Genomic DNA, 12,833 nt, shown 5'->3' with positions numbered 1-12,833 from the left:
TTTGCTTACTGAAAATATTAAATCAATATTTAACATTTTATAATACAGGAAAATATAATTAGACCTCTAAGCTCTAAATATATTTATAATAAGTTTTTATATAGATATAAATTCAGATATGAACTAAGCAGGTGACATTATGTTCAGATGGGAACTCTGGCAATGAGTGTGTACATTTAGCTGCATGGATGTACTCCAAATAAAAAAGCCACAGGTATTTTCATTAAATAATTTTACTCAGACTCTTCATGTGCATCATTGCTATCAGAGCCCGTACCATCATGAAAGGTCCGTCTGTAAACATTTCTAATCATTTTATTTGAGAGACAGAGAAGGTGAGAGGGATCTCGGGTTCACGAGTCCCTCCCCGAATGCATGAGAGCCAGGAGCTGAATCCAGGTCTACCCAAGCACTCGAGCCACCACCTGCTGCCTCTCAGCGTGCGCATTAGGAAGTCAGAACTGCAAGTAGAGCTAGGACTGCGGCGCAGGCTCTCTGTCCAGTGTAGGGTGTGGGTGTCCCAAGTGGTGTCTTAACCACTGTGCCAAACTGTGGCCCCCACACCTGTTTTGTGGCTCCCAGGACGTGTTTCTCCAGCGCAGTCCCTTTGGCTGCATCTCCTGTTGTCTGAGAAGAGCCTTCCTTGAATGCAAGGCTGTCTGTGTGGCCTGAAGACTCCTGGGTGACCGGCCCCCACCTGCCTTCATCCTGTCCTGCTCTCCCCATCCCCGCTCAGTCCCAGGCATCACGACCTCCTAGGAATTCCTCGGTCACCTGGAACACACTCCTATTTCCTGTCCCCTCTGCAGGCAACACTCCTCCCCGACACTAGCAGGGCTCCTGGCCTCACATCATTCCAATCTCTGCTCAAAGGTGGCCTCACCAAAGAGAATGATGTCTGACTCGTACACAAATGTTGACTACACCACATCGATCAAAAGCAATTGTAAACTCTGAAATGGAGATCTCTCCCTACTAACACAACACGAACTTATTTCTCATTTTGCAAAGTTCAGAGAGGCTTGGAAATCGTCCAGGATCACGTCTCCTGCAGGTGGCGACTCAGAGATCAGGGGCTCCATCGTGGGTCTGCGGCTTCCAGCGTCACTGCAGGAGGCGAGTCCAGCAGATCACACGCGGCGTCTCCAAGGACCCTCCCTGCAAGTGGCTCACGTCACTTCCCTGCCTTTCTTGGCCAGAACGCAGTCACAGAGGTAGACACTCACTCCCAGGAATGCTGGGACGTGTGGGCTTCCCCTGTCCCCAAGGGAAGGAAGGAAGCTGTGGGGAGCAATCCGGACTAGACTGAGTTACTGGAATTAGGACTTATTCTGTGCATCTGCTCTCCCACAATATGGCGCTGGGAGAGAAGTAAACAGCTTCCGCACAGCTGCCTCCAGTTCAGCTAATAAACTGTAGGACTTGCTCCTGATTGGAGGAGAGCAGCGTACTCGGCGTGTGGGCAGCCGAGTTAGGATTGGCGGAGGAGGACTATAAAGGAGGAGAGAGACGGCATGCACCAGGAACATCTAAGGGGAACATCTAGCTGAAGGAACACCCGTGCAGCCCCCGAGAAAGCCGGCCGGCGGTGTGCCGCTCCCCTGCGGAAGTGGGGAATGTGGCCAGGGGGAACTGCCCTTCCACGGAGGTGGAAGGGATAGTAGCCAACCCGGGAAGAACCAGCAGAAAACCCGGGGAGGGCCGAGCAGACGAAAGAACAGCGCAGGGTCCTGTGTCGTTCCTCCACGAAGAGGGGGAGCGACAGAAGCCATGAGCCAAACACAGACTGCATTCCCTGGGTTCGAATCCTGCCTCTGCCCATCACCTCCAGCTCTTTGGATCTGTGTTTTCATCATAACTTGGAACAGATAACACAAAACTTGGAACTGATGGGCTGAATGGCATTTATGTAGTCAGTCATGGAGGAATGTTTGCTTATTAATAAAATCTGATTAAGTGCGAAAATTATATAGGCCTAAGCACTTGGGTTAAATTTCTATGATGACCAAAATATTAAAATATTAGTAATTTTGTAAACAGAGCTGAGTGTGTACCAGCAGGAGAGTCGGCTAACACGGCACAGTCAGCCACAAGGGCTCCATCCGCAGGCAAACGTCAGCGCCGTCCACTTCTGTTCACTCCAGTTTCCTGTCCTACGTGGCCCTTCTATCCCCCTCCCCAGCAAATTCCTCCTCCTCCCTTGTGAGATCAGAAAAATAGGAAGAATCATTCGCAATTTTTTCACTCATTTTAATGAAGAGTTTTTTTTATTAGCAGAAGACAGAAATTAGACAATATATTAGGGGGAAATCTCTTAATAACCTCACGGGATTTGGAGTAGGTCATTATGAATTGATCAATCACCCACAAAAATTTCCATAAGGAGGAGCCGTATCGGAGAAATGCAGCAGATCACATTTCAGAGCCCAAGTTCCCTGATCCATCACAAATAAACTTCTCTTATCCTGCAAGGCTGAAGGGAAAGCTACGAAGGAAACTGAGACCAAACCCCAGGCACAAGGGGTCTCCTGGGTGCTGGGGGAGGGCCCGGGAGGCAATGATTGGCAGCTTCCGGGGACTCAGAGCTCCCAGCCAGGGTAAGGTTTGAAACGAGAATTTGGCTAAGGGAACCGATGGCTCACACACGCTCACACACACACTCACACACACACACAACACACACACACATCGAAGCTGGGGACCTAAGGAGGCCCCAGCATGGAGGGGTGAACACAAGCCAGGCTGCAGGGGAGGTATGTGGAGTCCACTCCCAGAGAATTCCACAGCAAAGGGAATGAGAAGAGGTGCATCGAGGCCAGCGGCAAGGTCAGAAGCTCTGCTGGTCTGTCGTGTGTGTTTTGGAGAGGAGGAAGGAGAGGCAATAACTGAAGATACAAGGGCGAGAGAAGGTAACAAGGAGTCCAGGGAGGAGTGGAGAAGAGCAGGGCAGGGTGGGAGGAGCTAAGGATGCGTCTGGAGGTGATGGGGCAGGAGGTGAAAGGAGTTCACAGCTGCTCTTCCCACTTTTTCTGGTCCCAAGATCCTCTGCTAAAAACAATCTGATGTGAAATAAGGAGAAGACAGAGCACAAGAGTCTGAAACCAACTTCTCAGACAACAGGGGATCAAACCAGAGAGGTACACTGGTTTCCTCTGCTGCACGGAGAGCTGAGCTGTAAGCCGTAAGCTTAGTCACTTAGAGCAACGCACGGCTTTCGCCTCCGCTTCTGTGGGTTAGCAGTCTACAAGGCTTCTCTGGATTCTGCTTGTGGCCCGCAGAGCTGCCTTGGAGGGAGGCAACAACCGGGCCTGGCTCTCGTCTGGACGCCTGCTTGGTGAAGAGCCCGCTGCCAAGTTGGCTCCGGTTGCTGGCAGAACATGTATCCTGCATCTGAGTGGCCAAGGCCCTGGCTTTTTGCTGGCTGCTGGCTGGGGGTCGCCTTCAGGTCCCAGAGACCCCTGGCACACGTGCCCCGTAGAGGCTGCCTGCAGTGCCTCCACTGACTTCGTCAAGGCCACAAGGAGAGCAGCTAGCTCCGGTCTGCGCAGTTCAGGGTACCATGACTCACAGCAGCGAGCCGCAGCACTCACAGGAGCGCCCCGGGCACCCTTCCCTATCCGACAGGTTAGACGCCAAGCACAGCTCCTGCCTATGCTGCAGGGGAGCGGATGGCAGGAGGGAGGATCGGGCAGACCCACGGTGGGGTCTGCACACCTCGGACACCTGTGCTGCGTGGAGCTCCAGAGTCAGAGCCTCGCGTGGAGACCAGGCCAGGCTCCCGGCCTCGACGCCTGCCGAGGCTCCCAGACTGATGGGCCCTTCGCTTCTTTGCTCACTGCTTGCTTGCTTGTTTGCAAAAAAAAAAAAAAATTATTTTCTGAAATACAAACCTCTTGTCCCTTAAAAGGTTCAAAGTATTATTTAGATTATTTGTGGGTTTTTTAGCTCAAGGACCTAAGTACCAAGCACCCAATACCTTCCGCTGCTGGCACAGGTACTGCTCCTGCTGAACCGTCTCAAAAGCAGAACACTGGGAGCTGGCGTCACTGAGACTACAGGATGCCTGCCCTGACCTTGAGTCTCAAGTCTCAGTCTTCAGGGACAGGGGCAGGGCTGTAGTTTTTGTAAAATATGAAATAAAATCACCAGGGCTCTGTCTTCATGGCTGAAAACAGTGCCCCGTCTGGGTTATGAAGCCGCAGATGGCACAGGGGGTTGAATCAGCAGACTCGGTTCTGTGTGTGCACGCTGCCCTGACACGGCAGACAGATCGCAGGAACAATGAGCTCCAGGCACGTGACCCTGGAAGCGTGTGAAGGCTTCATTCTGACTTGCACTCTCAGTCGCCAAAGTAAGGCAGAGAAATGCCAAGAACACATCACACACAAAGCAGAGACGGGCAGTGCCTTTGCGCTGCGGTTGTTTGGGGACTCTTTTAATCAAGCCCTAATTGCTGGTGGGAAAGGCGCGCGTGAGCGCCTCTCAGAAAACCCTGCGGGCCCCCATTCAGTTCACAAAGCCAAGACAGCACCACGCGGGAACGAAACACAGCAGAGCCAAACATGGTTTTTTCCCAGTTCGGTGTTCTACTACTTGACGAATACGACTGTATCAAGGCGGCCCTGTGTTAAAATGCTGACCTGGTGGCTGGCATTGTGGCACATCAAGTTAAGCTACGCCGCCTGTAACACCAGCATCCCCTAAAAGCACATGTTCAAGTCGCAGGTGCTCCACTTCCTGCTAATGCCCCTGAAGAGGTAGCAGCAGGTGGCCCAAGTCCTGGGGCCCCTGCCACCCAAGCAGGAGACCTGGATGGAGCTTCAGCCTCCTGGCTTTGGCCTGGCTCAGCCTGTTGCAGCCATTTGAGGAATGAATCAAGGGATGGAAGATGTGTGTGGGGTGTGTGTGTGTGTGTGTGTGTGTGTCCTGCTCCCTCTGTAACTCTTTCAAATAAAATGAATCTTTAAAAAAGAATTTACAAAGTAAATAAAATAAAACACTGATGCCACAAAACCTGGGGTCAGCATCCCCATGAATGGTTTGAATCCGTGTCCCCCAACACCTCACATGTGGGTATTTGGTCGCTGCTTGTACACCTGCAGGGATGTGAGCTCACTGCTCACGGAGGAGGTCTCTGGTGACCTGAACTCTGCCTTCCAGTGAGCTCCAGTCTGAGTCTAACTTTCCTTCTCTTTTAGGCTGTCATGCACTGGGACCCGGAGTCTTGCAGAGCGGTTTCAGGCGGGAGTCCCAGGGAGAAAATGGGATGGCCTCGATTAGCTCCTGGAAAAGTCTCTGAGATGAAGGCAAGAACTACCGCAAAGCTTCCGGGCAGGCAAGTCAGGAAGCTTGGGAATCAGGACCAGGACCAAGGGAGGAAGCCAGACACCGGGGAATGTCGGCAAAGCCCACAGCCCTCTAAAGCGAAGCGAAGCTTCAGTGCTGCCCATCCCAAGTCAAGAATGTGGGTCCCAAACTCCCACCCTGAGAGCCTCTGGCCAAGGGCTCTCCTGGGCTGCAGGGAGACGTGGCAACTCGGCCCACAGCACAGAGCACTCCAGTGAGCCGTGGGACATTCCCCAGGCGCCCAGGGTTGCAGGCAGAGGCGTCTGAGGCACATGCATGGTAACACGATTGGGGGAAGACGTGTGTGTGGAGCTGTCACATCCTGGCTATAAAAAACCCAACTGGAAGTCACACAGTGGGCGGCATCCCATCACTCAGCACTGAGGACATCCGATGGCGATGCTCTTGCCTCCGTAGAAGACAGAAAGGCAGCTCTCCGGAAGGCAGGCCAGAGCGGCGGAACAATCCAGAAGGGCTGAGGGCTAGGGCCCCCAAGTGCAGGAGCTGGATCAGCCCGCGGTGAGCGCACAAATAGACAACACACTCACAGTCACACACGCCCCACTCTTAAATGTACACACTCGGGGATTCCATAAACTTCAGGGAAACCTGTGAGCAAACAACACTAAAAACTCAACATGTGGGAACTCAAAGCACTGTTTACCAAAAAGGGCACCGTAATTACCAGCCGCAGGAAGTTGAGACAAGTTATTCTACCCACGAAGTAAGAATCCCAGGTTATAAAAGAGGAGTCGTCGTAAAACAAGAACAATGAAAAAGCCTTGTTAAAACTCAGAGGACAGAGGCGAGCAATTCAATAAAAATTTCAGAAGGTAGAGTTGAGGGAAAAGGAGGACGACTGAGAGAGGTGGGAGACGGAGAAAAGCACATGCGAGCGCAATTCCAGGAAGTCCCAAGTCCTGGAGAACGGGAAGACGGGAATGCAAGCAAGAAGCTGTTCAGACCTCAGGCAGCAGACTCGCCAGCTATGCGACAGCAGAGCAAGGCCTTCGGAATGCTGAGCCGAAGGGCAGGCGTTCGGCCTCGCGGTTAAGGTGGCAGGCACCGGCCTGGGGGTTAAGATGGCAGGCTAGACGCCCTCGTCCCAGCCCTCTGGAGAGCTTGCAGTGGACTGAGCTCTGGCTCTCGCTAACGCGGCCGTGGGAGGCGGGTGAAGTCACTGAGCCCTCACCACTCCTGTAGGGGCCTGCACCGAATCCCCAGCTCCAGGCTTTCGCCTGGCCCAGCCCAGCCGCAGCATCGCTCGCTCGCTCACTCTTTCTCTGTGTCTCTGTGTGTGTGCTTCTCTGATTGAAAAAAAAAAAAAATCTGGGGTCCTGGCGCCATGGCTCACTTGGTTAATCCTCCACCTGCAGTGCTGGCGTCCCATATGGGCACCAGGTTCTAGTCCCGGCTGCTCTTCTTCCAGCCCAGCTCTCTGCTGTGGCCTGGGAAGGCAGTGGAAGATGGCCCAAGCGCTTGGGCCCCTGCACCCATGGGGGAGACTGGGAGGAAGCACCTGGTTCCTGGCTTCGGATTGGCGCAGCTCCGGCCATTGCGGCCATTTGGGGAGTGAACCAGCGGATGGAGGACCTTTCTCTCTGTTTCTCTCTCTCACTGTCTGTAACTCCACCTCTCAAATAAATAAATAAAATCTTTTTTTAAAAAAAAAGAAAGAAAAAATCTGAGGAAAGATGATTTTCAACCTGATATTTCATTTATAACCTTTTGATCAACTTTGAGGGTAGACAGCTTTAGATGCACAAATTCTCACAAACGCTCCTCTCACGCATCCCTTTCCCAGGAAGCTGTAAGCAAGGGCTCCACAGTAACTACAACAATAACGACAACAGGAGAGTACAAACCAGGGAGAAGAAATGGGGTCCACAAAGCAGAGGCCCCACCGTGGGAGACGCGTCCCCGGCATGGTTGATGAAAGACATGCAGGAGCACCATGTTGCAGGCCTGGACAGCAGGCAGCCCAGGCTGGGGACAGGAGTAGAGGGTGACAGAAGCAGCGAGGGACAAGAGGCCGACCGCAGAGCTCTGGCACATGGACAGATCTGTCCACGTCGGGTGGAACCCCAGAGGATGTATTAGCGCTGACCTCCAGAGAGCCAAGCCGGCAGATAAGATAATCGTTAGCGCCAGGAAATGAAAAGGCTGGACAAGCAAAGAGATGATCAGTGTACCCCGCCACGACTCAGCTCAGCATCCGTGTTAGGACCGTGAACACATCGCAGATTGGAGACCCTAACGGAACAATGATGATGCAACCATCGGGGAAGGTGTGAGAAGTGGACAAACTGTGGGGAGGGGACACGTGTGGGCTAAATCTCCCCTTGGAAGAACAGCTGGCCAACAGATAATCCCTACCACTAAGAAGAAAAGCAACAAGGGCTGGACGTGTGCCTTCTTTTTCTATCATTGCTACACCGAATTACCAAAAGCTTAGCAGCTGGGCACCACACAGGCTGGCTGGAGTGCTCCGTGGGTGAGCGGTGAGGCCTGTCCCGCCGGGTGTCCTCCTGGGGGATGCGGGCAGGAGAGGCCGTTGCCCTGCTCTGAGCTCCTGGGCGACGCGCATCCTCTGCCTCATGGCCTCTGCTCTCCCTTCCCAGAGGTGGCAGCGCAGGATCAGGCCTCTCTCCTCATCTCCGCCTCCTCGGAGCTCCCACTCCCAAGTCCCCTGGGACTGCACTGCCCCAGAATCCCTGGGGCACCTCCCGCTTCTCCATGGCGTCCCGGGCCCCGGGGATCAGGCACAGCCATCTCCGAGGTAATCATTTTGCCGTCCACGGAGTACCAGTGTGCATCGGAAAATGTGCAAAGAGACCGTGAGAGAGCAGAGAAGGCCTCCCGGGGAGAGGGGTGGGGGTAAGGACAGGGCCGCTGCTGCTTTTCCTTATAAACTGCTACTACTATTTGCCTTCTTAAAAAACCAACGTTAATGTGTAACTTTAAAATAACAATGGAATTACCAAAGAAAATGCCGCAGCCAGGCAAGAATTTCAGACGACAAAGAGACAGGCTCAGATTTGCCTTCTACAAAGTTCTCTCCAGAGTCAGAGGTGAGGGCTGAAGCTCAGCTCACTCGGTAGTGATGTGCCTGGGCGGAGAGCTCAGCTTTGGACAAAGAGCGGCCTCCACTGAGGCCCAAATGGGGCGAGCAGAAGAGCAGAGCCTACACGGAGACGGATGCTGAAAACCGGCGCTTAGAACCCTGCCCCTGGGGTCGGCTCTGCGGCTGTGTCTGTGCGAGCTCCTGCTGCAGCCAGGGCCCTCTGGGGAGGGCCAGGCCTCCAGCGCAGCCCTGTGTAGGCACCTGCAGAAGCAACTCCACCTTCCCTGTCAGGTCTCCCGCCCCCCACCCCCACCCCCAGGACTGCCATGGGACCAACAGAGCAGTTTTGTTCTCTTGGTTATTGCCTTCTAAATATTTCCCTAATTTAAAAATTAATGAAAAGCCCAGTAGCAAGACAGGAAAATCATAGCCAAAGAGTTAATGATCCATTGAAACCTTTCATTGGCATTTTTATGTTATTGTATCATCAAGGTAATGGGCAGTGATTCATTCAACCAAGAAGGAAATAGTTCAAAGTTAAAATTCCTTTGGTTCAATTCCCAGCATTGGCAGTAGGTGTGTGTGTGTGTGTGCTTGCACAGATACTGAAACAGCCCACAGAAACAGGACACACACACCTATGTGGACCTTACAGTAGCAGTTCACACAGACGGGTGCTCGATAGTTTATGAAGACAGTACGATCACCCAGCATTCAGCTAGGAAGTGAGCGAGCAGGAGGTGGAACCCACATCTCTCTGGCCCTCCCACTTGTATTCCTTTCGCCGTTCCTTGCTGCCTTTCACGCGGCAGGCAGGGTTTCACAAACACTGCTCAGAGCATCTGTCGACTCACGAGCAGGGGCAAACTTCAGGGCAGGAAGCGTGACACGACTGTGTGGCTGAGAACCACCGCCACGAGCAGCAGATCCACAAAACAGCCCGAGACGTGCTGCTGCTCATTCCTCTGAACAGTCTCCAGCCAAGAACAGGTTCCAAGTGTCCACAGCTTAGAAATTTGGGGGAGAAAGACTAAAAAAAAAAAAAAAAAAAAACTGCATTTTGGGAGGAAGGTGGCCATTTGCACATCTTGGTGACTGCACGCTCGGTCCGGCTCGGTGGTCTTCAGCATCCCAAGGGGCAGGGTTCTCACCCGGCAGGGAGATGCAGAAATCCTGGCAGTGCCCGATGGCACCAACCGACCATGTGTTAGCTGGAGTCGTGCCGTGTTCTTCTAGAACGCTGGTAATGAATCAGGGTTGTGAGTGATGTTACTGAGTCAAAGCCATGCTGACAAATGCCTAAGAGCAGGAGGTGGCTGGCTGTTTCTGTTGGACGGGGCAGTCATGCAGTCTGTTTCAAGACTTCGTACCATGAAAGCAGCCACACACAAGACATAAATAAAACTTCAGTCATCGGCACTGACATGGACGTTTACTGAAATTTCACTTCACAAAATATTATTTTTGCCCCAAACATTTGCTGGTGGACTGTTCAAAAACAGGCAGTAGGCTGGATTTGGCCTTTGGGCTGTTGTTGGCCAACTCCCGCCCTGGAAGATTCCACCTTCATCGCAAGTAGCCCTCTGTCCAGTTTCTTGGACGATGGCGTGGGCTTGGAAAGCATTAAGCCGACTTTAAGTGTTTACCCCTGCAGGAAACAGTGTTCTTCGTGCCCCCTGGTTCTTTGATCAAGTCCAAAGGATAGCGCTATGGCTTCCAAGGCCAAGCGTGGGCAGTCCACCTGGGAAGCAGTGTGTTGGAACAAAAGGAGAGACCACTTACGTATTTTCTGAACCTGACGGAGGAAAAAGAGGGACCAGGGTAAGATGCTGGGAACAGAAATGAGAAAACGCACAAGTAAATACAGCCTACGGTGGGCCTGATGGACCGGGTGGTCATTCTCTGACGGGCCTAGAGGCAAACGCCCTTCCACATCTCTGCGGTCCTCCCACACTTCCGATGACCTGTCCCCCTGGTGGGTTTTCCTGCCCAGACGTCTTATTGCTCTCAGTTCTGTGTCTACATGTGCGGTTAATCTGTACAGATGGCTCCGGACGCCTATACACCCACGCTCACCCCATATGCACTTGACGCTCCTTCCTCCAGGAGGTAGGGCATGAGTCCCTCTTAGAGCAGGGCCACTTCACTGACCGCTCTGACCAAGACCAACAGGAGTGACATTCTTGGGTTTAAACACCCAGGCACTAAAAGCTGTTTCCCTGTTGGAACCCAGCCTCCGTGCTAGGAGGAAGCCCCACCAGCCTTGTGTAGAAGCTACCCTGAAGGAGGAAGAATCCTGCCGAACGGCCCCAGCTGGCCTCCCAGGTGACCGCCTGCACCAACTCGCCAGGACTGTGAGTGAGCCATCTTGGAAGGTGCTCCTCTAGTCCCAGACCATCGCTAGGGCACTTCTACCACGTGAAACAGAGGGCCGCAGTCCCTGGGGGAGCGCTACCAATTTGCAAGCCCAAGAGCAAGTACATGATTATTGTTTTCGTCAACCTGTCATCTCCAAATCGTCTTTTCCGTGCTTCCTTAAATCCATTCCGATTACTCTGCTCCATCTTCCACCCACGCTGCTCTGGTTAAAGTCCTCCCGGCATCGGCTAATCCGACTGATGGCTCTCTTCTCAGTTCTCCATTCTTACCTGGTCCACACACACCCTCTGAGCCAGTCCGTCACTCTTCCACGGCACACCTTTTCTCTCGCATCCCGTTACCACAGCCCCTTGGTATCTCCCCCACCTCAGTCTCCTTTCACGGTTCTTCCTTTTCTCCTGCCCTCAGGTCAGAGTTCCCCTGGACTCAGTCCTCGGCCTGCTTCTCGGCTGTCTCCGTGGCTACTTTATCAGGGCTCTCATCGAGCCTCTGGTTTTAAACACCGTATGTTAGGACTGTTCCCATAGTACGCCTGAAGACTCATCTTCGGCACTCCAGATCTTATCTTCCAACTGCCTCCTCAATTCTTCCACTTGGAGGTCTGACAGACATCACAAATGTAGCATGCCCCGAACTGAACCCCTGTCCCTTCATCTCTCTACCAAGTCACTTCCACACTCAGTCCTCCCCACTTCAGGGGACGGCAACTGTGTCTTTATTTGAGCCAGACAAAACCTTCGACATCATCCTTGATGCTCCCCTTTCTCTCACATTTCTGTGTCCAATCTGCCATAAGACCTTGTCAGCTTAGCCTTCAAAAACATACCCAGAACCTGACCACTTCTTACTATTGCACCACTGCTGGTTTGAATCAACTTTGACTTTGGCCTTAATTATCATCATAGCCCCTAGGTCATCCCTCTGTTTCTTTTTTATTTATTTAATTGGAAGAGAGATATAGACAGAGTCCCCATCTGCTGATTCTTACCCTCAAACGTCCGCAATGGCCAGGGCTGTGCTGGGGCTACAGCCAGGAACCAGGAGCGAGTAATGTAATTTCTGTCTTCCATTGGTGGCAGTGACCCAAGTACTTTGGCCATCACCTGCTGCCTCCTAGGATCTGCATCAGCAGGAAGCTGGAGTCAGGAGTCGGGGTGAATAATGGGACCCAGGAACTCGAGTGTGGGATGCAAGTATCCTGTTACGTGAAATGCCGAGTGCTAGTCCCCACCTCTCTCCTATTTTTACCTACAAGTTCCATGAAAACAGCCAGCATTGTCGCTCATAAATGTCAGATGATGGCACTCGCCCACTCAAATCCTCCAGAGGGTCCCTGTTTACAAAAGAGTAAAAACTAAAGTCCTCTATGATTTCCCTTCTCTTACCTCCCTGCCCTCCGTGTCCTCTCTTCCCTCTTTCTCACTCCACTCCATTCACACCGACCTTATTGCTTTTCTTCAAATAAGCCAGGCACACACCCACCACAGGGCCTCTGAATGGCTCTTTTCTCTCCCTGCCATGCTCTCCCACAAGGCACCTAGTTGGCCAACCCCACAACCACATTCAAGTGCTTGCTCAACTATCATTTCCACAATAAGGCCTGTCCAGACCACATTACATAACTTTGCATCTTTCTTAAGCCCTTCCCAATTTAATTAACTCAGCTAGAATGAGAACACAGCAGGGGCAGGGATCTTGGTGTTGATCATGGATGTATCCCAAGTACCTAGGAAAATAGCTGGTACTTCATAGGTTCTTATTACATATTTGTTAAATGAATGAATGGCTGACAGATTTAAGAGGTATCCCAAAGCCAAAATCAAAGTCACACTGGTAAGATTGGTGGGAGGGCCTTGTAGAAGCCACGTCTCAGTTCAGAGTTCCATTGTCCACCTTGTAAACTGAGGACCCTGGACTAGGCCTCTTCCTGTTCCAAAACACGATGACCCAGACCTGCTCTGTCTGCCCGCCCTGACGGTCCACGATTCTCCCCGGCGCACTGGACTGTGGTCCAGAGGACGTGAGATCTAGGGTCATCCCCTTG

The 12,833-nt window shown here is 52.4% G+C and overlaps 1 long non-coding RNA gene across 1 annotated transcript in view; it reads right to left on the bottom strand.

The window, feature by feature from the left end:
• Positions 1–8,726: 8,726 nt before the first annotated feature.
• The window catches only part of LOC138845469 (uncharacterized), a 46,009-nt gene continuing 41,902 nt past the window's right edge, over positions 8,727–12,833 (bottom strand). Inside the window, exon 3 of the long non-coding RNA XR_011382753.1 lies at positions 8,727–10,205. This is a non-coding gene — a long non-coding RNA (uncharacterized lncRNA). The remainder of the gene's footprint in view (positions 10,206–12,833) is intronic.

The sequence above is a fragment of the Oryctolagus cuniculus genome, chromosome 15 (genome assembly GCF_964237555.1).
Source record: "Oryctolagus cuniculus chromosome 15, mOryCun1.1, whole genome shotgun sequence".
In the NCBI taxonomy this organism is placed as follows: Eukaryota; Metazoa; Chordata; class Mammalia; order Lagomorpha; family Leporidae; genus Oryctolagus; species Oryctolagus cuniculus.
Note: the sequence above shows the minus strand (reverse complement) of the source record. Positions and strands in the feature narration are given on the sequence as shown.